The sequence below is a fragment of the Periplaneta americana genome, chromosome 17 (assembly GCF_040183065.1).
Source record: "Periplaneta americana isolate PAMFEO1 chromosome 17, P.americana_PAMFEO1_priV1, whole genome shotgun sequence".
NCBI classification, from domain to species: Eukaryota; Metazoa; Arthropoda; class Insecta; order Blattodea; family Blattidae; genus Periplaneta; species Periplaneta americana.
Genome location: NC_091133.1, coordinates 99,964,920 through 99,988,410, shown reverse-complemented (window position 1 = coordinate 99,988,410; position 23,491 = coordinate 99,964,920). Strand labels below are relative to the sequence as shown.

The 23,491-nt window shown below is 34.6% G+C and overlaps 1 long non-coding RNA gene across 1 annotated transcript in view; it reads left to right on the top strand.

Moving 5' to 3' along the window:
* Nucleotides 1-23,491, top strand: part of LOC138692558 (uncharacterized) — a 667,779-nt gene that overhangs the window by 331,800 nt on the left and 312,488 nt on the right. The window contains exon 2 of the long non-coding RNA XR_011330081.1: nucleotides 11,324-11,378. This is a non-coding gene — a long non-coding RNA (uncharacterized lncRNA). The remainder of the gene's footprint in view (nucleotides 1-11,323; nucleotides 11,379-23,491) is intronic.

The following is a 23,491-nucleotide window of genomic DNA, read 5'->3' as shown; positions in this document are numbered from 1 at the left end:
GGAGCCAAGAGGCGAGTTCACAAATACATAGTAATGAGTCGCTTTATTTTTTTGAAGCCATGAATTTTTTTCTTTTTACTATAGCCAGGCAACATTCAAAACATAGCGCTTCCGTTGTCGACTCGTGCATGACGTCATTCTTCTAGCATACAGCGTATTCCGAATCTCACCGGACCGGTGGACATCAATGACGTCACGCTGCAGCGGAATAGGAACAAAACTGCTGGAAGGTTCAATGGCTATCATGGCGGCTGTACAAGTTGTTGTCTGTGCTATGCTAGCAAGATTTTGCGAAATTTCCGTACTGCCATCTCGTTCAAAGAAAAGAAAGCATAAACAATATATTTCTTGAACCAGTAGTAATAACTGGTCCGTTGACATGTTCGCTCATAAGCCATTAACATATTTTTTTTACGTTGTACGCATTACAAGCAATACAACAGAACACACCGCCATGATACAACAGTGCACGATGTCATTTTTCTGCTAATTCCCGCCTATACAAGAACCAATCAGATTCACTGATGGAGTCCACACCTGTGGAGTAACGGTTAGCCGTCTAGCCGCGAAAACAGGTGGCCCGGGTTCGATTCCCGATCGGGGCAAGTTACCTGGTTCAGGTTTTTTCCGGGGTTTTCCCTCAACCCAATATGAGCAAATGCTGGGTAACTTTCGGTGTTGGACCTCGAACTCATTTCACAGGCATTATCACCTTCATCTCATTCAGACGCAAAACAACCTACTAAAATAAAAAAAAAAAATTCACTGCTGGAGACTGCCATGTCTGTAAGCTGATGGCACCTGTGCGACACCGGCGCAGCATCAGTGACGTCATCGTTGAAATTCGGAACACAGTGATGCCATCAAATTGTTCAGCGCTGAGATTCGGAATACGCTCATAGAGTTCAAAGCTTAATCCCCACTCCAATCTGACCGGTAGAAGCATTTGGTTTCTACGCACTATGAAATGTATGTTGCCGAGCTCTACAGTCTTTTTATAATATCTCTGCATCTGTACCACACCATAGATTATCGTAAAGATAACAGAAAGTTGCAATGTTTTTTAATGATCTGAAGTCCACGACCAAAATGAGCCACTTGAATTTTACCTACCGCTCAACGACAGAGATATATTTCATGATCTATATTTGAATAAAAATTAGATCAGAATTTTTGAGTTTTATAAAATTTACAAAAGCTGAAATATGAATTAATAACAATTTATTGACTTACCGAGAACATGTAAAAAGAACAGACTGAAATAATTCTTTCCCTGATTAGAAATTCACGCCAGCGATGCCAAACCGATACGCTACAGGGTGTAAAAAAATCCGATAATGGAGCAATGATTTCGAAATATGTTCGCGTGCTTACCTCAACGTCTTGTGTTGTTCAGTTGCGTGTGTAATGAATAATTATTGTTTTATTTGTTGATCTGAAAGAGATAAATCTAGCTGCCTTAGTGACTCATGTCTGGCGAGGGAGGCTGTCATGCAAGCTTGTCTGAATTCAATTCTCGTCTCTGACGAACATGGCATTCATGTGGACAAAGCCAAGGTTACGAGGATTATTCTTAGGATTCTATCGTTTTCTTCGCGTCTGATACACTTCACAACCTCTGTTCATTATCGTATTCGGTTCCAAAGTACGTTAACCGGTGCTGGTTCATGCACTTACCTCGACACGATTATGTCCATGGTTTTTTAACTTGGTTATTTAACGACCCTGTGTCAACTACTTGGTTATATAGCGTCGATGGAATTTGTGATAGCGAGATGGTATTTGCCAAAATGAGATCGAGAATTTGGAATAGATTACCTGACATTCGCCTTATTGTTGGGGAAACCTCGGAAAATATTCAACCAAATATTCAGCCCAAGCGGGAATAGAACTCACGCCCGAGTGCACTCCGAATCAGCAGGTAAATGCGCGTTACCACTTCAGCTACGCTGGTAGCAATATATTACGGGTTCTCAACTTTTGAAGATTATGAGCATTGCCCACGTGTAATATTATGTAAGAGAGCAAATGTAATATGTATATTAGACCTAAATGAATATCTAAATAAATAAATAAATAAATAAATAAATAAATAATTCAATAAATAAATAAATAAATGAGTGAGTGAATGAGAATAAATAAATAAATAAATAAATAAATAAATAAATAAATAAATAAATAAATAAATAGAAAGAGGATATCATCGAAATGATAGCCGTCCAAATTTTGGATTTAAAATATCGGCATCCTAATCAATTCAAATGAACAAAAAAGTAAATGTAAATTAGGGGAGAGTCGGGTAGTATCGGACATCGGGTAGTATCGGACAGTGCGTTTTTTTCATCTACCACCATATGGTAGTACCTGAATGACATGGTTACGTTTCTCTATGCGACATTACTGAAACGTAACCATGTCAATCAGGTACTATCATCGTGTGGTAGATGAAAGAAACTCACTGTCCGATATTACCCGATGTCCGATACTACCCGACTCTCCCCTAATGTTAAAAAAATACATAATTAAATTAAAAAAAAAGAATATTCTGCGACAAGGTGTGGTGGCTATCAAAACGATAAAAATTTATTGAAAATAAATAATATACATTAATATTATAAAGATGAATAGAGATGGTGATTGATGATGTTCAGTGAAGATTTTAAAATGGTTGATGCAATTGTCTGAAGAGTCTTATCAGGAACCTTTAATTTTCTGAGGATCTCCAATGTAAATTTGGGAATTGTTCAAATAAGCAGATAAATAAGTAAATAGATGAAAAATAAATAAATAGGTAATAAATAAATAAATAAACAAATAAATAAGTGAATAATTAAATAAGTAAGTAAATAAATAAATAAATAAATAATTTAATAATTGAATAAGTAAATAAATAAATAAATAAATAAAAATAAATAAATAAATAAATAAATAAATAAATAAATAAGTGAATAAATAAGTGAATAATTGAATAAGTAAATAAATAAATAAATAAGTAAATAAATAAATAAATAAATAAGTGAATAATTGAATAAGTAAATAAATAAATAAATAAATAAAATAATTAATTAATTAATAAGTGAATAATTGAATAAGTAAATAAATAAATAAATAAATAAAGGAATATAATAAATAAATAAGATGAATTAATTTAATGGCGTACTGAAGATTTCTGACATCATCATCATCACCATCATCTTCTTCTTCTTCTTCTTCTTCTTCTTCTTCTTCTTCTTCTTCTTTTTCAGTTTATCAATATTCTGTTGAATATTGCAGGAGAGTAATGCGAAAGCAGCAGCCAAGTCAAATCTGTTACGTCAGCATGCTACACGATTTTGATACTATTCATTTTAAAAATACAGTAATTTTATTACTGATATGAATAGGCTCAGCCAAGCACACGAAAGAAACGTCTTGAAAACAAATGCAATTCGGGGAGAATCTCATCTGATAATTATCGGCCGGATTTTTAGGTACAAATTTAAAAATTACGTCGAGGATACTTGAGTGCATACGATGTATACATACAACAAATTCAAGTGAAAAAAAATCACAAAAGAAAGGTAGAATATGAAATCCGCTACAAAACGATGCAATTGTTCATATTTCGCTATTGGAACTCTATTTCGCGATTTGTCGCAATTATTTTATCCGCATATTATAAATCAGAATCACTTAATTCGTAAAGATTAGTAAAAATCTGTCCTATATCTGTTATGTCGTGATTTTCGCGATCTCCATAAATACCCGACCCTGGTTATTACCATATAAAAATGACGGCCGATTTCGCGGTAAATGTGCGAGGTGTAGACCTATAATAGAAAATTTCGCTGACCTTGCGGTATGAGTTAGCGTCATGTGGAAGACTCTGTATGTTTGTGCCATGTATATTATAGCCTATGGCGACTATCTTATCGAAATTTAGAAACGATACCTAGATAATTTCTTGTTATAGCCGTCCTATCGTGACGTCGCATCACAAGTTAATTTTACATTTTTTTTTTTAATTTTCTTCCAGTTTAAACAGAAAAGAATAATAATGTTCATTATTGTATTACATTTACTTGAAAGGTTATCAACTTTATACGCATGTGTACCAGTATTAGTGTTTTGCATTCTCTGTTGCATGGAAATGTTTCACAGTGTACCAGACTGTAGCTTCATTAAAACTGTCTAGCGTAGCTTTAGAGGATTTCGTAATTAAAACTGTCTAGCGTAGCTTGGGGGATTTCTTATTTCTCATTTTGCTTGAAGCCAACGGCGTAGCTCTGGCGGAAGCGCGTTTGCCTACTGATTTAAAGCTGCATATGGGCGTAGGTTTGTATCCCATTTGAGCCGATTACCTGGTTTTGTTTTCTTGGAGTTTTTATCCAGAAAATGAAAATCAGCTGTTTAACGACGTTGCATCAACTGTGAAATTGTGTAATGTCTACGGAATGGGAAATACCGAGATGGTATTTTGAGAAGTCGGTCCGAACATTACCCAGAAGCTTAGCTTAATTCATGGCTCCCTTATTTTCAATAGTGATAAATTGAAATGAATGAATGCGAAATGAGTCCGAGGTCCAACGCCGGAAGAAGATCGAGAATTTTCGGATAGTAACATATCGTTCTCATAGGTTGGTAGCGTTAAACAATTGACTTCATAGAGCGGGAGTTTTGTAGTAATGACGTAGAAATCTGTCTGCTAACTGTATTTTTGTATATAAAAAAGAACGCAATTTGGAGCGGACGGATGAGTGTATTCATAACTTTCCAAGTGTTCACGTCATTTTTCATTCATTCATAGTTTTCTGCCCAAGGGCAGGTCTTTCACTGAAAACCCAGCATTCTCCAGTCTTTCCTATTTTCTGCCTTCCTCTTTGTCTCCGCATATGGTCCATATATCTTAATGTCTATCGTCTGATATCTTCTTCTACCCCGAAATTTCTTCTTCCGTTCACCATTCCGTTCAGTGCATCCTTCAGTAGGTAGTTTCTTCTCAACCAGTGACCCAGCCAATTCCTTTTACTCCTTATAATCAGTTTCAGTATCATTCTTTCTTCATCCACTCTTTCCAACACAGCTTCATTTCTTATTTTGATTGTCCAATTCACACGTTCCATTTTTCTCCATATTCACACTTCAAATGCTTCTATTCGCTTCTCTTCACTTCGTCTTAATGACCATGTTTCTGTCCCATACAATGCCACACTCCATACAAAGCACTTCACTAGTCTCTGCCTTAGTTATTTTTCCAGAGGTCCGCAGAAGATGCTCCTTTTTCTATTAAGAGCTTCCTTTGCCATTGCTGTTGTTCTTTTGATAATGTCACTGCTTACAGTACACCCCAAGTATTTGAAGCTGTCCACTTGCTCTACTCAATTAGGATTCGCAAGTTTACCTGCTTTACTTTTCTTCATAGTCTTCGCCTTGTTGGCGTTTATCTTCATTCTTAAGTTTTTTTTTAAGGTTATACGGAATGGTGTACCCTAACTTACATTTCATCTTATCTGTAGCTATGTTAACAATTCTTTGTTGTGTGGTTTTGGTAGGTGTTATTATTCCATTTTTCCATCGCTTGTTAATCAATTCTTCTTTTGGATGAATTTAACATTGTTGTCCGAGATACCAATACTGGCTGTTCTTTTGACGCACCATTGCATTCTCAACAGCATGAAGTCGTATAGTAAACTTAACTGCCTATATGATAGATATTTTTGTTCATTTCATTTAGGCCTAAATACTGTATACAAAACTTTACATTGGTTCCGGGGTTCACGGAATCAACGTCGGTCGAAGTCAGTGACATTTTAAGAGTGATAGAAATATAACTAAAGTATAATTTTTCCTGAATAACAATAAAGCGGCGTACCTCGAGTTGTGGGTATGTTACACAAAAAAGAATACAGGGCTTTAGCGTTAATTATCAAACACTTCCTTGCCGAATTTTTCGACCTTGAGGACAGATATCAATGTAGATTCTAGCATCTTTTAGTGCTCTAATTTAGAACATAGAAAAGCGATTCTTAAAATCATTGGGAGGATTTTGAAGACTTATATAGGCTAATGATACGGAATTGATTTAACAAGAAGGAGAATTCTATATTAAAGATGAACAGTGGTTCAATGCTGTTGAAATGCTAAGAGGTAACCTGACCCACCTCAAGATCAATACTACCATCGATTCGGGTGTATCAAATATTGTTACACTCATAACAGTAACTGCGCTAGCCCTGTTCATAGTAAAAGAATGAAAGTCCTGAAAACAAGCTGCAATTTTCTTACGGAGTATTGCCAGTCACGGGACGTGATGGCCATATTGCTATCGGTTATGTTTCGTAGAAATTGCTTAGTATCTGTCAAGTTGCTCCCGAGGTGAGCGTTTCCAGTATTATTGGTGCTGTTTTCCCATTCGCTTGAATGTCGGCTATATTACTTAAATAAAACCCACATACCCAGCTGGTTACAGCGATGACTTCCACAAAGTTTCTATATTCTGTAGAGGTACTGTGTACTCCGACACAAGAACGGAGCGTTTTATTACAATTTTTAAGAACAATGAAATCATGTACCTCAGTTTGTTTTGCAAAGGCAATTTCCTTCTGTTTCAACATATTCAAATACCGGTACCTAAGAGTGTGTTTTTTGTTGAACTTTCATTTACTTCCTATTCCTTACTTACTCATGGCTTTTAGAGAACCCGAAGGTTCATTCTCGTCCTCACATAAGCCCGTCATCGGTCCCTATCCCGAGCAAGATTAATCTCTACAATCATATCCCACCTCCCTCAAATACATTCTAATATTAGCCTCCCACCTACGTCTTGGTCTCCCCAAAGGTCTTTTTCCCTCCAGTCTCCCAACTAACATCTATATGCAAAAATCCAAAATTTGAAAATAAATTTGAGTTGTACTACTTTTATAGCGAAGAGACATTTCTTAATACTAGGTGAAAGATATATCTTCTTTTACTTGCACCAAAATACAATGTAAAATCTGCTCAGATTCATCCTTCATATTATGGACCAAGGTTATATAATCAGTGTATTAAAATAAATCCAACATTAAGTAATCTTAAAAATAATATTTTATGTTAGAGAATTAAATATTAGGCCTATATTTCTCTGAATTAAAACTATCCATTATTAACTTTTTTGGCATAGTTTTCCATTTCAATTTTTTTCCCCAATAGTGTTTTTTCAACACTAATCTCACTAGAGGTTTTGATTTATCTAGAGAAAATCAAAACTCGAGTGGGATTTAATTGACTATTACACGATTGGAAGAAAGTATATAATGATTACAAGTAACAAAGTACTCCAATACAATAAAATATTAATTGGCTTAAGAAAATACAACTGTCTTCAAATCTATTATTGTACAATCTCAACATTACGCTAGATGGCAGTAGTGTTTTATGATTATGTTTTCTTGTTATCAGTTGTGCCAACTGTGGAATCTTCATTGAACTTTGTGGACGGTTACTAATCAAGAAGGCTTTGTTGATTCCGTTTCATTTTTATTAAAACATTTGCATTCGACTTCAATCATCCGGATCCCAGTAATCAACGTCACTTGACAGATGATTTTCAATAAATCTTAGTATTAAACAATCTCTGATACGTGACTATCCATAATATTATATAGCAGAAGCTATAACAAACATAACCTAAATAATATTAAACAAGTGTTAGAAAAGTTTTAATTAGGGATGATGAAATAAACAAGAAACGTTTTAATTAACGATGATGAAATAAAAAATAAACATGAATAATTTTAAAAGAAACAATTATTGAAAGTACAATTTTAAAATTTGAATATTTTAGTGGTTGGTGGTTCAGTTGTTGTTATATTGGACGTGTGCGTAAAAGAAGTGAACTCGTTGTACATGGTGTATCCCTCAACTTATTCAGGATTTCCGAATGGTGCTCTTCATATATGACCAGTGATCTTTATTAATTCTTGTTCTTGAATGCCAATGCGAGTCATATTTGAAAGTGCTGTGCATCGACTTGAGTGGTTTGTAATTTTCTGTTTTTTGACGTCCAGACCAGTGCAGTTTGAAATGTTGGCAAACAAAGAAACAAATGCTAGGGTAATGATAAAAATAAACAAATGCTAGGGACGCGATAAAATTAAACAAATGCTAGGGACGCGATAAAATTGTGCAGTAAGCAGCCATGATTGGTTGAAAGACGTCCTTTCGTGCCGTTTTATTGGTCAAAAGTAGTGTGACGTAGTAAAAGTGTAATAGTCAGTTTAAATTTACAGTAATTTTAATTTTGTCACTTAACCTAAAATTATTATGCAACTGCCCCAAGCACCCAGCGCTGGTACGAATTGTATACTTTAAATATGTATTATGTAATATTTATTAGAAGTAAATGGTATGCGATTATTGTGACAATATAATCTCTGTTTAATTGTCGAATATTATAGATCTTACATTCGGGAAACATGAGTTTTTATTATTTAGAAAATTATAGGCTAAGTTCAGCTGTAGTTACTACATTATTCCCGGATATATTGATCCCCAGATAATGAATGTGAACAAAATTAGAGCAATGGGAGAAATCGTTGTTCATAGGCAGATGGTCAGACTGCATGCTCAAATCTGTTTTTTTTTACGTTCTAATGCCAAAGTAAAAATTGAAACAATTGTTGGATAAGATCTTAGTAGGACCTAATGTATGATAATCTGTAATGTAAGCCCGCTAATGGAATAGAAGCTGTAACTAATACAGTAAAAAGGCAAGCAACTTATAGACAACATCTTTTTAAATGGTAATTGGCTGCTTTACTCTCCACGCCTATAATATACAGGGTGTCCCAAATTGATGTATACGCCTTTTGGAATACAATTTCACAGCAAAGAAATGAGATAGAAATACAATTTTTGCGATTTATGATTCAGAAGGCAGTGGAAAGCATGGAAACATGTTTAAAAACAAACATGGCGGTGCAATTATCGTTCGATGAACGTAAGTGGATACTGAAATGTTATTAGAAAGTGGAGAATCTTGTTGAGGTTCAACGACGTTGAGGGTTGAATTTGGAACACAACCACCAACAAAGTTCTATCACAAGAATCCGAGACAAGTTTGAAGTCGATGGAACGGTGCAAGATGTGTTGAAAGGGCGGTGCGGAAGAAAGAGAAGTTCTACCGATAACGAGAGTGTTGATGCAATCACGTAGGCTTTTGCACAATCCTCAAAGAAGTCAATGAGGCAATGTTCTCGTGAGATTGGTATCAGCAAATCCAATGTTCATCGAATTTTGCGAGCTCAAAAATGGAAGTCTTACATTCCGAGACTTGTCCACGCACTAAATGAGGATGATCCAGAGATGGGTAGGACGAAGAGGAAGTGCTGCGGAGTTCCCGCCTCGATCTCCGGATTTAACTCCTCCAGACTTCTAGCTATAGGGCGCTCTAAAGGACACAGTGTAAGCCACAAAACCATAAACACTGGAGGAACTGAGAGTTCAGATTGAACATGCATGTAATGATATTACATTAGCAGCAATCCAGTTGGTATGTCGCTCTGTTGTACGTCGTTGTTGGGAATGTACTGTGGCGGAAGAGGGCCATTTTGTACATGTACGGGCTTAAGAATACAAAACCGCAAAAATCGTATTTCTGTCTCATCTCGTTGCTGAGAAATAGTGTTTCAAAATGTGTATACATTAATTTGGGACACTCTGTAGATGTGTGTAAATCTAAACCATCGAAATATACTGTCATTTTCTTTAAAATATTGCATTTGCATTTCGCGTTAATTCACTCTTATAAGATTTTCAAATAATTGTTATAAAATTGATAGTTGAAAATATCTGATAGAAAATATAAAACGGTAAACAGTTTCATAGATGGAATATCTGAGATTTAAACTACCACCATGCTGATTCTGATAACACTGTGCTAGCAATAGGAATGATGAGTGGCAGAACTCCTGTCAGTGTTTATACTTCTAGTTTATGCTGCAGCAGTGTCAGCATTATTACAAGGAATATCAGGTCTATTTTGGTAATTTTCTCATATCGAGAATCTGTCTTGTCGAATGAACAACGTAATTGCAATTTGCCTGTGGATTTCTGTCACAAACGGGTGTTCTATCATTTTCATGCCCCTAATTTCTCTTAACTGTTAATGAAACAACGTTTGACCGGTCATGTGGAAATGTTGCGGAACTCCCATGTTTGTTCCACACGAAGGACCTTCGCAAAGAATAAATACTCGTTGTTTACTACGGACATCAGTCCATTTTCAATTTATGTTCAAATAATAATGAAAGATTAAGAAAGAGATGGGTTTATAAATACCATTGATTTATTGAGATGATTATGAGGACTGTTTTTTTACTCATATATTTATCCACCAATGGAGTATCAGAATCCGTTGAATTTGAACCAATAAGAATTCCATAGCACAGTGTAAAATATGTATGGCTGTAGGTAATAGGCCTACTGCAAAATATATGAAAGTAAACCAAGGGGTATAACAGGGATGTCCACTATCACCAACATTATTTAATATTTATATTGTAAAGCCATTAAATTATGGCAGATAAATTTTAGTAATCATTTTGGAATAGGACGAGAAATTTTAAATACTATTTTGTTTGCTGATGACCAGGTGGTAATAGTGGATATAGAAGATGATCTACAAAAGAAGACGCATGAATTGAATAAAATTGTACAGTAGTGCCAAAAAAAACCGGACCGACCCTTGTAGCTGATTTCAGAGTCTTGTTCACTACAGAGCACGATAGACTGGTAAGTAAGACTTTAGTGGTTCGAATCCTGCCTGGGAAGGAAAATTTTTTTCGTTCCTTATTCAAAGTTATTCCCAATACTTTTCGATTGCAGCGATATTTTACTACTTAATTAACTTATTATTTCCAGAACATGCATTTTACCAGCAATCGAAAAGTATTGGGAATAAATTTGAATAAGGAACAAAAAAAAAAAGTTTCCTTTCCAGGCAGGATTCGAATCAAGAAAATCTTACTTACCAGTCTATCTTACTCTGGAGTGAACAAGACTCTGAAATCAGCTACAAGGGTCGGTCTGGTTTTTTGCCACTACTGTACAAGATTTAAATTTAAAAATAACTACAAACAAAACAAAATCAATGGCTTTCGAAGAAATATTCCCGTCAGATCACTGTCTTTGATTAGGCCCTGCAAAGTAATTCCTGACGTCATGCGCGTAAAAATAAGTGCCGAAAGCTATCATTCAAGATGGGGTAGTATCCCCAATTTATTTCTAATAAATGACGTATAATGTCCTGAGTTACTTAGTCGGCGGAAATGATAGTTGAATAAGCATGTATTCTTATTTACAGGCTCGGCCGGTTTACAGCTTTGTCTCCCAGCTTGCCAGTCGGACTTCATCAGCATGTAAGTAACACTATCCTCTTTGGATTCTTGTTGATAGGTTCAAATTACCAAGTTATAATTTAGTTGTTTTATATATTTATTCTTCAACCGGTGGCAAATCATTTATTTGTCTGAATTTTTAAATTTACTATTTTTATTCTTTTAGTTTATTGTACAGGGACTTCATTTTATTTTTACTTCAATTTTTATTGTACCTGAGTTTTAGAATGTACTTCACTCCCACCCCTTCTACTAAGGAAGTTCCAACTCCACACAGAACCAAGACCGCAGATAGTAAGCACTACTGAGTTACTGAGTATAGTACGTTCCAGAAATATGTTCACGTTTTCCAGTGACGAAAGAGCTTTCAATATTGAATCATATTTTCGCACAGGTACTGTCCGTTTGCCTACGTCGCATCCCGATTTCCCCCACCTGCTTCTGCTCGCCCCTCTGTAAAAGCTGGGCTGTCTTAGCTCTTTTCTGAAAACATTAATTTCTCTTAGGAATTGGATGTTTACGTAATATTATACAGCTGTTTAATTTAACTTAAATAAAAGGGCCTCGTTAAGTAATTAACTGTCACGTGATTTCCTCCCTTTCTACAATCCTCCGGCATAACCACTTGGACGGACAGTAGATAGCATGTCTGAGTAATTTTATATTTTCGGGTCGGGCAGAAGTGAAGATTGAATTCACAGTACGTAGAGTAGGTACAGAATTATTTCAACATGAGTTACTAGTACGAAGGACGAAACTGGCAATTGGAATTAGATGCAATAGTCTATAGTGCGATAATATGCACAAAAGAACTGAAGCCTGTATCGAAATGAACGGCCACCATTTTCAAAAGTGTTTAAATATTCATATTATGATTATTTTACAATTTAACTTCTTTCTCTATATTGTACGCTAATGTGCTGTAGACAGTATACACTGCATAATGAATACGTTCGCATGGATAACTCACTTCGTGAGTAAAAACATTTATTCTTAATACAGTACTGTACTTTGATTAAAGAAAAACCTAATGAAAATTATCAAACTCAAAATCGCGATATTTCCTAGTTTACGTAAATGGATGAACTACTTTTCTTCCATCCTATACCTAGTAGAGTGATTTGTGTTTTACGCCAGTATCATCGAACTCCAGTCTTGGAGGGGGGAGCAAGCGGTGTTTCCGGTTCTCTAAAGGTATAGACAAGTTAATATTAAAAATGTTAGTAAAAATAAAATGATGTCCCTGTATTATATTGTGTTTTGTTAACGAAATGTATGTAATATCATTCTAAGTGGGTTATACATAATTTTTAACGAATTATTTTCCATTAATCTGTAATTTTTAACTGAGCGTCGTAATTATCGGTATCATAAATAAATTACCTATTGCGGGATAGCTCGTGTAGAGTCAAGCCCTACAAACCGAGTGCTTGTCTCATGCTTTCATGCGTCATCAGGCGTGAACGATCATCCAAACAGTATCGAGGTCACGTGTGGTTAGTAAGATAATGTTGCAAGCCGCTATAGCTGGCTTGCATAGCCGGATTCGTTCCCCCAATTTCTACTTCTTTCATTGCGATTTTTCACATGATCCATCTTGCTCCAAAGTCTGATTATTGGATAGGGTATACTTATCCTGCCTGTGGCAGTATTTATTTAAACCTTACACCAACTTTACGTAACTTGGAAATTACATACCAGGAATAAAGACGTTTCACGAAATCCGCGAGAATTCATAAATCTTAACTATTTTTTGTTGCTCTTAAACAAGACATTTTATTTATTTTTTCGAAACGCTGCCTTACAAGAGTATTCAGAAAATGGAAAGAATATTGGATCATTATAGAATATGGTGCAAAAAAAAGTGGCGGCAAAGTTTCAGAACACTAAATTACTTGTATTTTATTATATGGAGAATTTATCGGAACACATACATAATAAATATTCTTAGTATTGCGTTCGTTTTTGTTGTTAGGCATTTTCGCTCTCTACCAAAACCTTCTTATGCTCTTCCACTCGATAAAAGAGAGCACACTCATTCAGTTGCGGTATCTTTTGGACAGATGATGGCCTCTCGCAGAAGATGAGAAAATAACATACGAAGTAATGCTATGTAGCATTGGGAAGGAAGCGAAGCGTGGACCTTGTTATAATGATTCGCATGGAGAGATTTGGGAAACCACGTAACACTCAAGTTAAGATAGCTCGCCCTTAGGATCAAACTCCAGACTCCCAGCTATTATTATTATTATTATTATTATTATTATTATTATTATTATTATTATTATTATTATTACGATGATAGTCAATTGCAACTAAGTACACAATGTCGCCAACATATGGGCAGGCTTGACGTTTACTTGTGGCGTCATTGCCGGTAGAAATTTGTTTTTTCCTCTCCCCCTTCCCCCTCCCTCTCTCTCTCCCTCCCCTTCTGTCGTTCTTAATATTACTGAGAGATATCGCCACTGTTTGTGACAAGGTTAGGTAGGGTTTGATAGACTAGGCCTATATATTAGTGTCAATTAGATGCATTGTTAGTGTTAAGGTTAGAAAGGGTTCGATGAGAAGGATATATTAATGACAATTAGGTCCACTGTCAGTGGCAACGTTAGTTAGGATTAGGTGAGGAGATATATTAGTGTCAAGTTATAGTACTATTAAGATATTTTTTGACATGTTCTATATTCTAGCTGCGAAGCGATGTATAAATACAATGGGATGTAAATAAATGGAATACAAAAGTGCTTCGCGCAAAAAATGACACAAATGAATGTTACGTCCATTATTTCGTTTCTCAAATTAGTCGATTTCAACGATATTTCCTGGATCCCTTACGTGTTATGATATCTTCGAAAATGTACATTTTATTTTAGTGCATTAAAAATTACTCATTATAGTAAAAAAGTCTTTGCACTTGACTAGCTTAGTCAATTAAAAAATATATTATAGTCTTGAATTTTACTAGCAACATTTCGATTCTATTTTGTTTCATACCCGGTTTCATAGGATCCGGTCACTAGTGGGGAGCGTGGTCCGCTCTGCTGTACTGTCTGAATTATTCAGTGTTGTTCCATCTCTCATTCTTTTTAATAATGCAGAAGCGGTCTAGTTTTACCTTTTTCAGGATATCAGCGGTCTTTTGTTCACTTTTAAAGATTTGTTTCGAGCTATTCTATTGTTCTGTACAGGATGAAACCTAAGTAATGTCATTAATTTCAGAGGGGGGTATTCTTTGAGATATTTTAAACAAAAAGTTTAATATAATTTTGCTTGTTTTTGGTTTCATTTCCAGATAAAAATTGTTTTATATTAAACATTTCATACCGTGTTTTGGGGAAGACATTGATTTGATTCCAAATATGCTGTCAGTTTAAGAAAGGAGTGTATTATGATAATGAATGAATGAAAGAATTTTAGTTTTGTCCTTTAAGTGTTCAGAAATTTGATTCGATAAAATGTGACATTTCGTTCTGATAAAGAATTTTATAACGTTACATTTGTTCGGATCAAATTTATGTTTATTTAAAGGACGAAACTGAAATTCTTTTAATAATATATTATCATAATACACTGTTCTCTTATTATTTAAATTATACAGAGTGAATCAAAAGTCTGGAACCATATAAATATCTTCCATATGCTTGATTTTCGATTACTATAGGTGTTACCAGTATTTGTAAGACCAAGTGCTCTACAGTGACACATTAGATTCTAACCCTCAGCTATCTCAAAAGCCTCCATTTTGAATGCAATGGAAAGGGGGTCACGTAGGTACTCAAAATTATGTGAAATTTTCTGAGAAAAACAATTGTTTTGAGATATTTCTAATCGCTTTCAAGTTATTTGAAGGTAACTGTCATAATGACACAAACATTAGCTACTGCATCTACAGATTTTTTGTAACATGGTACGGTACTAAGGAGGCTTTGGAAAAAGTATTTTTATGCAATTCTGGTAATTAGCTTTTCCTGCTTTAGTGTTTGGTTAACCTATGACAGTTTCAATACATTGTTGTGATTATTTGAAGCTTTCCTGTAACAAATTTCTTGATTTTCGTGACAGCATTATCGAATGAGGAAAGAATTGATATCATTCTTCATTCTGGTAGGTTAAGCCACAGAAATATTGCAGCAGACTGGACGAACAGTTCCCTGGACATTGGATTTGTCGACGTAGACCAGTAGAATGGCCGGTCTCCAGATTTAACACCCCTTGATTTTTCTTTTGGGGTTACATAAAGAGCTTGATATATGAAGAGAAAATTGAGAATGTGGATTGGATAGAACATTTTATAGCATTTCCGGGTTTCAATGATACGGTTCTTTAAATGTTCCACATTCTCAATTTTCTCTTCATCCTACCAAGCTCTTTATGTAACCCCAAAAGAAAAAATCAAGGAGTGTTAAGCCTGGAGATCTGGCCGGTCATTCTATTGGTTAACGTCGACCAATCCAATGTCCAAGGAACTGTTCGTCCAGTCTGCTGTAACATTTCTGTGGCTTAACCTACTAGAATGAAGAATGATATCAATTCTTTCCTCTTTCGATAATAACATCACGAAAATCAAGAAATTTGTTATAGAAAAGCTTCAAATAATCACAACAATGCATTGAAACTGTCATAAGTTAACCAGAGAGTAAAGCAGGAAAAGTTAACTACCATAATTACATAAAAACACTTTTTCCAAAGCCTCCTTAGTTACAAAATATCGGTAGATGCAGTAACTAATGTTTGTGTCATTATTACAGTTATCTTTAAATAACTTGAAAACGATTAGAGATACCTCAAAACGGATTGCACCATTGTTTTTTTTTTTTCAGAAAATGTCAAATGATTTTGAGTATTTACATGACCCCCTTTTCATTTAAAATTTCAAAGTTGCATTTAAAATGGCGTCTTTTGAGATAGCAGAGGGCTAGAATCGAATGTGTCACTGGTAGAGCACTTGGTCTTACAAATACCGGTAATACCTGTAGTAATCGAAAATCAAGGATATAGAAGTTATATTTATTTATTTATTTATTATTTTGCTAATAATTGTAACATAAATTATAAAATATACAGAGAAACTTTAGCTCGCCCCTGAAAGAGTAGAACTCGTGCTCAGGGGCGGATTCCTGCATTGAAATTAGTAATTATACAATATAATTATAATTAATAATTATACAATATAATTTGCAATTATAGTATATAAATTTAAATTTACAATTTTTCAATTTTTATAAAATCCATACATAACTTTTTAAATTTAATTCTAGAACTATTAGAATTGACAAGATTAGGATATTTAAATATAAATTTGTTATATATTCTTGGGCCTAAATTACTACTATGATTAAATACTGTAACAGTGTTGTATTTTGGTTCAAACAATCTTAAAGAATTCATACCTTCTGTTTCATAACTATGAGAATACAATTCAAAATTATTTCGATTTTTATGTATGAATTTTGTCTTACGTTAAGTACATTAAAGTCTAGAAACAAATGTTGAGATGGAAAATCGATAGGTTTATGAAGATATATTTTAATTATTTTCTTTTGTAATAAATAAAGTGGATTAAAATTGGGTTTAAATGTGCTACCCCATCCTATATTTCCATACATAATTACCGATTGAAATAAAGTTAAATACATTGTACGTAATAAACTTATTGACAAGTAATTCCTCAATAAAACAAAATAATATACTATTTTACGTAATTTATTACAAAGGTAATTAATGTGTTGGTTCCATTTGAAATGATTATGGAAAATTATGCCTAAATACTTAACTTCAGAGGACTTTTTAAGAATCGGACATATACACTATATAAGACAACAATCAGAATTATGTAATTTAATACTTAATGTAGATGTAGGAGGTTTGTTACATTTTTCAGATAATGAGAATGGAATAATTATGGTTTTATTTTCGTTGATAGAAAGATAATTTATGTCAAACCATTTTTTTATTAATTTAAGTCCATTATTTGAATTATTATATGCATCATGCCAGGTTTTTCACCCAAAAAGTAAAACTGTGTCATCTGCATAAGAATAGTGAACACCATTGTATTGTTGTAAGTCAATTTTTAATAAGTCATTAATATATATTAAAAATAGAATAGGGCCTAGAACTGTGCCTTGGGGAACACCTATATTAATAATTAAAGGTTCACTTGAATAATTGTCAATTTTCGTTATTTGAATTCTGTCGTTAAGATACGATTTTATTAAGTTTAAAGCATTACCTTTGATTCCTAATAAGTCTAATTTCTCAATTAAGATGTCATGCTTCACTGTATCAAATGCTTTTCTTATGTCTTATGGTTCCAGACTTTTGATTCACTCTGTTTATTATCATAATATACTGCTCCCTTAAACTGGCTGTGCATATTGGGAATCGAACCTATGATTTTCCCAAAACACACTATGAAATGTTTCATACAAAACATTTTTTATCTCGAAAGGGATGTGAAAACGAGCGAAATTGTACTAAACTTTTTGTTTGAAATATCTCTATGAATAACCCTCTGAAATTAATTACATTACTTACTGTTTATCCTGTACACTTTAATTTATATTCTTCCATAAACAATTACTTTGCTCTTTGCATTATTTCTCCGATATTTTCGGATTGTTTTCACTACCTTAAAATCTTCCAGGAATTTGGTTTTATCTTCTCGCTTTCCACTTTAATAAAACAAATTTAATGTACAGAAGAACAGAGCCTTCAGCTTGTGTTGAATCACGACGTTTTTTAGAGTGAGATATAAAACTTACAAGTCCTTGTTCCTGAGTCTGTGCGATCAACGTCTTCCTCTGCAAAATCCGAGGTGGGTAATCAACTAGTGGCTCATTCCTCTGAGAACTGTTAATCAGAGTGCCATTAGGGACTAGTAGCGTCATAATTCATCGCCAGGGGCGACAGATGCCACCGCCCAGTGACACTCACAGCAGGCATCTGACAAAACTGTCCATTACAGCCGCAGCGTCCACAAAATATGGGTATTGGCTCTGAGCGTCACATAACCCCACCCATCGAGCAGGTCGACGGTAACTCAACACGTCTTACAACCCCCGGGTCGCCATAATCCTCATATACGAATACATGATAATAAATGACAAAGAAGTGGGTATGAAAAAGGCGTAGGAAAAATTTAAGTTTAAGAAATCTGTAATGTTATCTCGCTATACAAATTCCATAGATTAATGATTGGAACTTGTAGTAAAGCTGAGAAGAATAATTCTTATTTCTTCCAAATACAGATGGGGAATAATTGAACGGAATTACGCAATAAGAGACCAAGCGCCAAAAACCTGTTTCGAGATATTGGCCTTTGAAATATATCTGTTTTTTTTATAAAACATTTTATGAAAGCAGTATTATAACTTACTTACTTAATTACTTACTTACTGGCTTTTAAGGAACCCGCAGGTTCATTGCCGCCATCACATAAGCCCGCCATTGATCCCTATCCTGAGAAAGATTAATCCAGTCTCTATCAACATATCCCACCTCCCATAAATCCATTTTAATATTATATTCCCATCTACGTCTCGGCCTCCCAACTAACACACTACATGCATTTCTCGATTCGCCCATACGTGCTACATGACCTGACCATCTCAAACGTCTGGATTTAATGTTCCTAATTATGTCAGGTGAAGTGCAGTTTTGCGTTGTGTAACTTTCTGCATTCTCCTGTAACTTCATCCCCCTTAGCCCCAAATATTTTCCTAAGCACCTTATTCTCAAACTCTCTTAACCTTGGTTCCTCTCTCAAAGTGAGAGTCCAAGTTTCACAACCATAAAGAACAATCGGTAATATAACTGTTTTATAAATTCTAACTTTCAGATTTTTTGACAGCAGACTGGATGATAAAAGCTTGTCAACTGAAAAATGACACGCATTTCCCATATTTATTCTGTGTTTAATTTCCTCCCGAGTATCATTTATATTTGTTACTGTTGCTCCCAAGTATTTGAATTTTTCCACCTCTTCAAAAGATAAGTTTCCAATTTTTATATTTCCATTTCGTACAATTTCTCGTCACGAGACATAATCATATACTTTGTCTTTTCGGGATTTACTTCCAAACCTATCTCTTTACTTGCTTCAAGTAAAATTCCCGTGTTTTCGGTAATCGTTTTATAACATTCATACTATTACAAAAAAATAGCACAAATAAAACAGAAAAGGCTAACCGATTTTAAATACGAGACCAGCAGTTGAATTAATATTTCGAAGCAAAATAAATAAATGCATTTTATGCAATAAACGATTTTTTTGCTTATAAGTTGCAGCAAAATTCAGATATTGCATTCTTGATTTTTTCTGAGTTAAATTAGCTTGCCATCAACAGATTTATTCAAATATCCAATTTTTTTTCACATTTTTGGTTGATCTATTATTGCGTAACTCCGTCCATTTACTCAACAATTTTTTGGGAATTGTCCCAAAAATGTAGTAGTTCCGAAAAAGTTAAGATTTATTTATTTATTTATTTATTATTTTGCTAATAATTATTACATAACATATAATAGGCTATATACAGAAAAAACTTTAGCTCGCCCCTGAAAGAGGAGAACTCGTGCTCAGGGGCGGATTCCTGAATTGAAATTAATAAGTATACAATACAATTTGTCTTATGTCTTCTATGCAATTTATTATAGTATATAAATTAAAATTTCAATTTTTCAATTTTTATAAAATCCATACATAACTTTTTAAATTTAATACTAGAACTACTAGAATTGACAAGATTAGGATATTTAAATATAAATTTGTTATATATTCTTGGGCCTAAATTACTGCTATGATTAAATACTGTAACAGTGTTACATTTTGGTTCAAACAATCTCAAAGAATTCATACCATTTGTTTTATAACTATGAGAATACAATTCAAAATTATTTCGATTTTTGTGTATGAATTTTATTAATACAATATAATAAATTTGTCTTACGTTAATCGCAAGGTTCTGTTCAGAAATTACAGCAAAACTGATGATTCAGATTTCACTTGTAACGCAGTTTTGTGCACCAATTTCTTCTTTTGACATGTGACGTTTATGTTCCACCTACACTAATACAGCTTCGTCCGTCATTATTAATTGAGATGGATCAAAAGTACCGTCGCAATATCCATTCACACAATTTAGGCGAATGGCTGGATCCCCTTGCTGTAATCGACAAACTACTGTCACTCAATAAAGATAGAAACTACAGCATTTTCAATACTTTTATTGCTGATTTTTACGATATGGTGCATTTTTGTGATAATTGGCATGAAGATTTCCTAGGACTTGACTGTATTCTTCTATGAATATCTTCACGTTTACTCTATGTGATTGCATTCAGAAAGGTAAACATCGTTTCCTACATCCAAGATGTGGACATCAGCCTCCCCCTCCCATACGCCTCATTTTCTCCTGTCTATTTTTTCACTTGACATTCCATAAAACTGGTGAAGTTTCGTAAAGTTACATGCATTCAGTATTTAATGCTCTTTCTTCACTTTTTTCATTCATACATTATTAATAAGAAAAAAGGGCACTATCAAAACAAAACGAAGAACTAAACTAACAACTTACTTACTTATGGCTTTTAAAGAACCCGCAGGTCCATTGCCGCTCTCACATAAGCCCGCCATTGGTCCCTATCCTGAGCAAGATTAATCCTGTCCCTATCATCATATCCCACCTCCCTCAAATCCATTTTAATATTATCTTCCCACCTACGTCTCGGCTTCCCAAAAGGTCGTATTTCCTTCTGCCTCCCAACTAACACTCTATATGCATTTCTGGATTCGCCCATACGTGCTACATGCCCTGCCCATCTCAAACGTCTGCACTTAATATTCCTAATTATGTCAGGTGAAGAATACAATGCGCGCAGTTCTGCGTTGTGTAACTTTCTCCATTCTCCTGTAACTTCATCCCTCTTAGCCCCAAATATTTTCCTAAGAATCTTATCCTCAAACACCCTTAATCTCTGTTCCTCTCTCAAAGTGAGAGTCCAAGTTTTACAACCATAAAGAACAACCGGTAATATAACTGTTTAATAAATTCTAACTTTCAGACTTTTTGACAGCAGACAAGATGACAAAAGCTTCTCAACCGAATAATAACAGGCATTTCCCATATTTATTCTGCGTTTAATTTCCTCCTGAATATCATTTATATTTGTTACTGTTGCTCCAAGATATTCGAATTTTTCCACCTCTTCGAAGGACTAATCTCCAATTTTTACAGTTCCAATTCGTACAATATTCTGGTCACGAGATATTGTCATATACTTTGTCTTTTCGGGATTTATTCCAAATGTATCGCTTTACTTGCTTCCAGTAAAATTCCCGTGTTTTCCCTAATCGTTTGTGGATTTTCTCCTAACATATTCCTGTCATCCGCATAGACAAGAAACAGATGTAACTTGTTTAATTCCAAACCCTCTCTGTTATCCTGAACTTTCCTAATGGTATATTCTAGAGCGAAATTAAAAAGCAAAAGTGATAGTGCATCTCCTTGCTTTAGCTCGCAGTGAATTGGAAAAGCATCGGATAGAAATTGGCCTATACGGACTCTACTGTAAGTTTCACTAAGACACATTTTAATTAATCGAACTAATTTCTTGAGAATGCCAAATTCAATTAGAATACTATATAGAACTTCTCTCTTGACCGAGTCATATGCCTTTTTGAAATCTATGATTAACTGCTAAACTAACATCTGCGAAAAAAAAGAACTTTGAAGCAAAGAAGGAAGACGATCTGCGGCAGAGGCGAACAATTATATTTTCGGTAAACAATTGACAGGGGAATTGCGTAATGACATCTACAGACGAAACAATATTTTTCAGATTGCACAATATGTTTTAAAAGCTGAATAAACTCTACAGTTGAAAGCGTCGTTCAATGAACAACTATTACTGCTACTACTGCTACTACTACTACTACTACTACTACTACTACTACTACTATTACTACTACTACTACTACTAGGCCTACTTTTCATTGTTGCAGGAATTTGAAGTACACACTTTGTTTACCCCTGAAGGTAGGCAGGAGACATTACTGCGATGCAGTGAGTGAAGTAGTGAGACGACGCCAGTGAATAATTAATTATAAACTCGCATTTCCTCTCTTTATTTGATTCTGCGTCGCGACGTCAACTTCAGCACGTGATAAATCATGGCGCAGGTGTCGTCCCGTGCGTCTTCATTGTTAGGTGTACAGATTATCCGACTAGATCCCTGTTCTAGGCCACGCACGCTATTTTACGATCGAACGGCACTACTCTTGACGCCTGCAACAGATTCTCTACTCCAAGTGTACCATGTTGCTGTTTATAATTCCTTGGGTATTACAGGCGACGCCATAATTTCTCATAACCTTCATCGAGAAAGAACTCAAGGGAGTAGAGTAGTGAAGAACGCGTAACAAGCCTAAGGGCCAGTGAAGTGCCATTTCTCCAGGACGCGTATGCCACAGCTGTGTATTTTAACTGTGTATAAGTGAACTGACCTAGGTTACACGGCTACCTTAACGGCGTATGATGTTATTTTCTTTTTTTTTTATACACATTTAATTTGGAAACTGCTGTCTGTCGGCCCAGACATTATAATAAAATTTCAAATCATTTTCCAAATTTGAAATATTTAAAAACTGAAGCTTTTAAAAAAGAAATTTATAAAATTATTCATGACATATAATATTAACAAGTGTGTGTGTTTTTTTACAGTTATTCATAGATTTCAAAAAGGCGTATGACTCGTTTAAGAGAGAAGTTTTATTTAATATTCTTATTGAATTTGGTATTCCCAAGAAACTAGTTCGATTAATTAAAATCTTAGTGAAACTTACAGCAGAGTCCGTATAGGCCAGTTTCTATCTGATGCTTTTCCAATTCACTGCGGGCTAAAGCAGGGAGATGCGCTATCACCTTTACTTTTTAACTTCGCTCTAGAATATGCCATTAGGAAAGTTCGGGATAACACAGAGGGTTTGAAATTGAACGGGTTACATCAGCTTCTTGTCTATGCGGATGACGTGAATATGTTAGGAGAAAATCCACAAACGATTAGGGAAAACGCGGAAATTCTAGTTGAGGCAAGTAAAGCGATAGGGTTGGAAGTAAATCCCGAAAAGA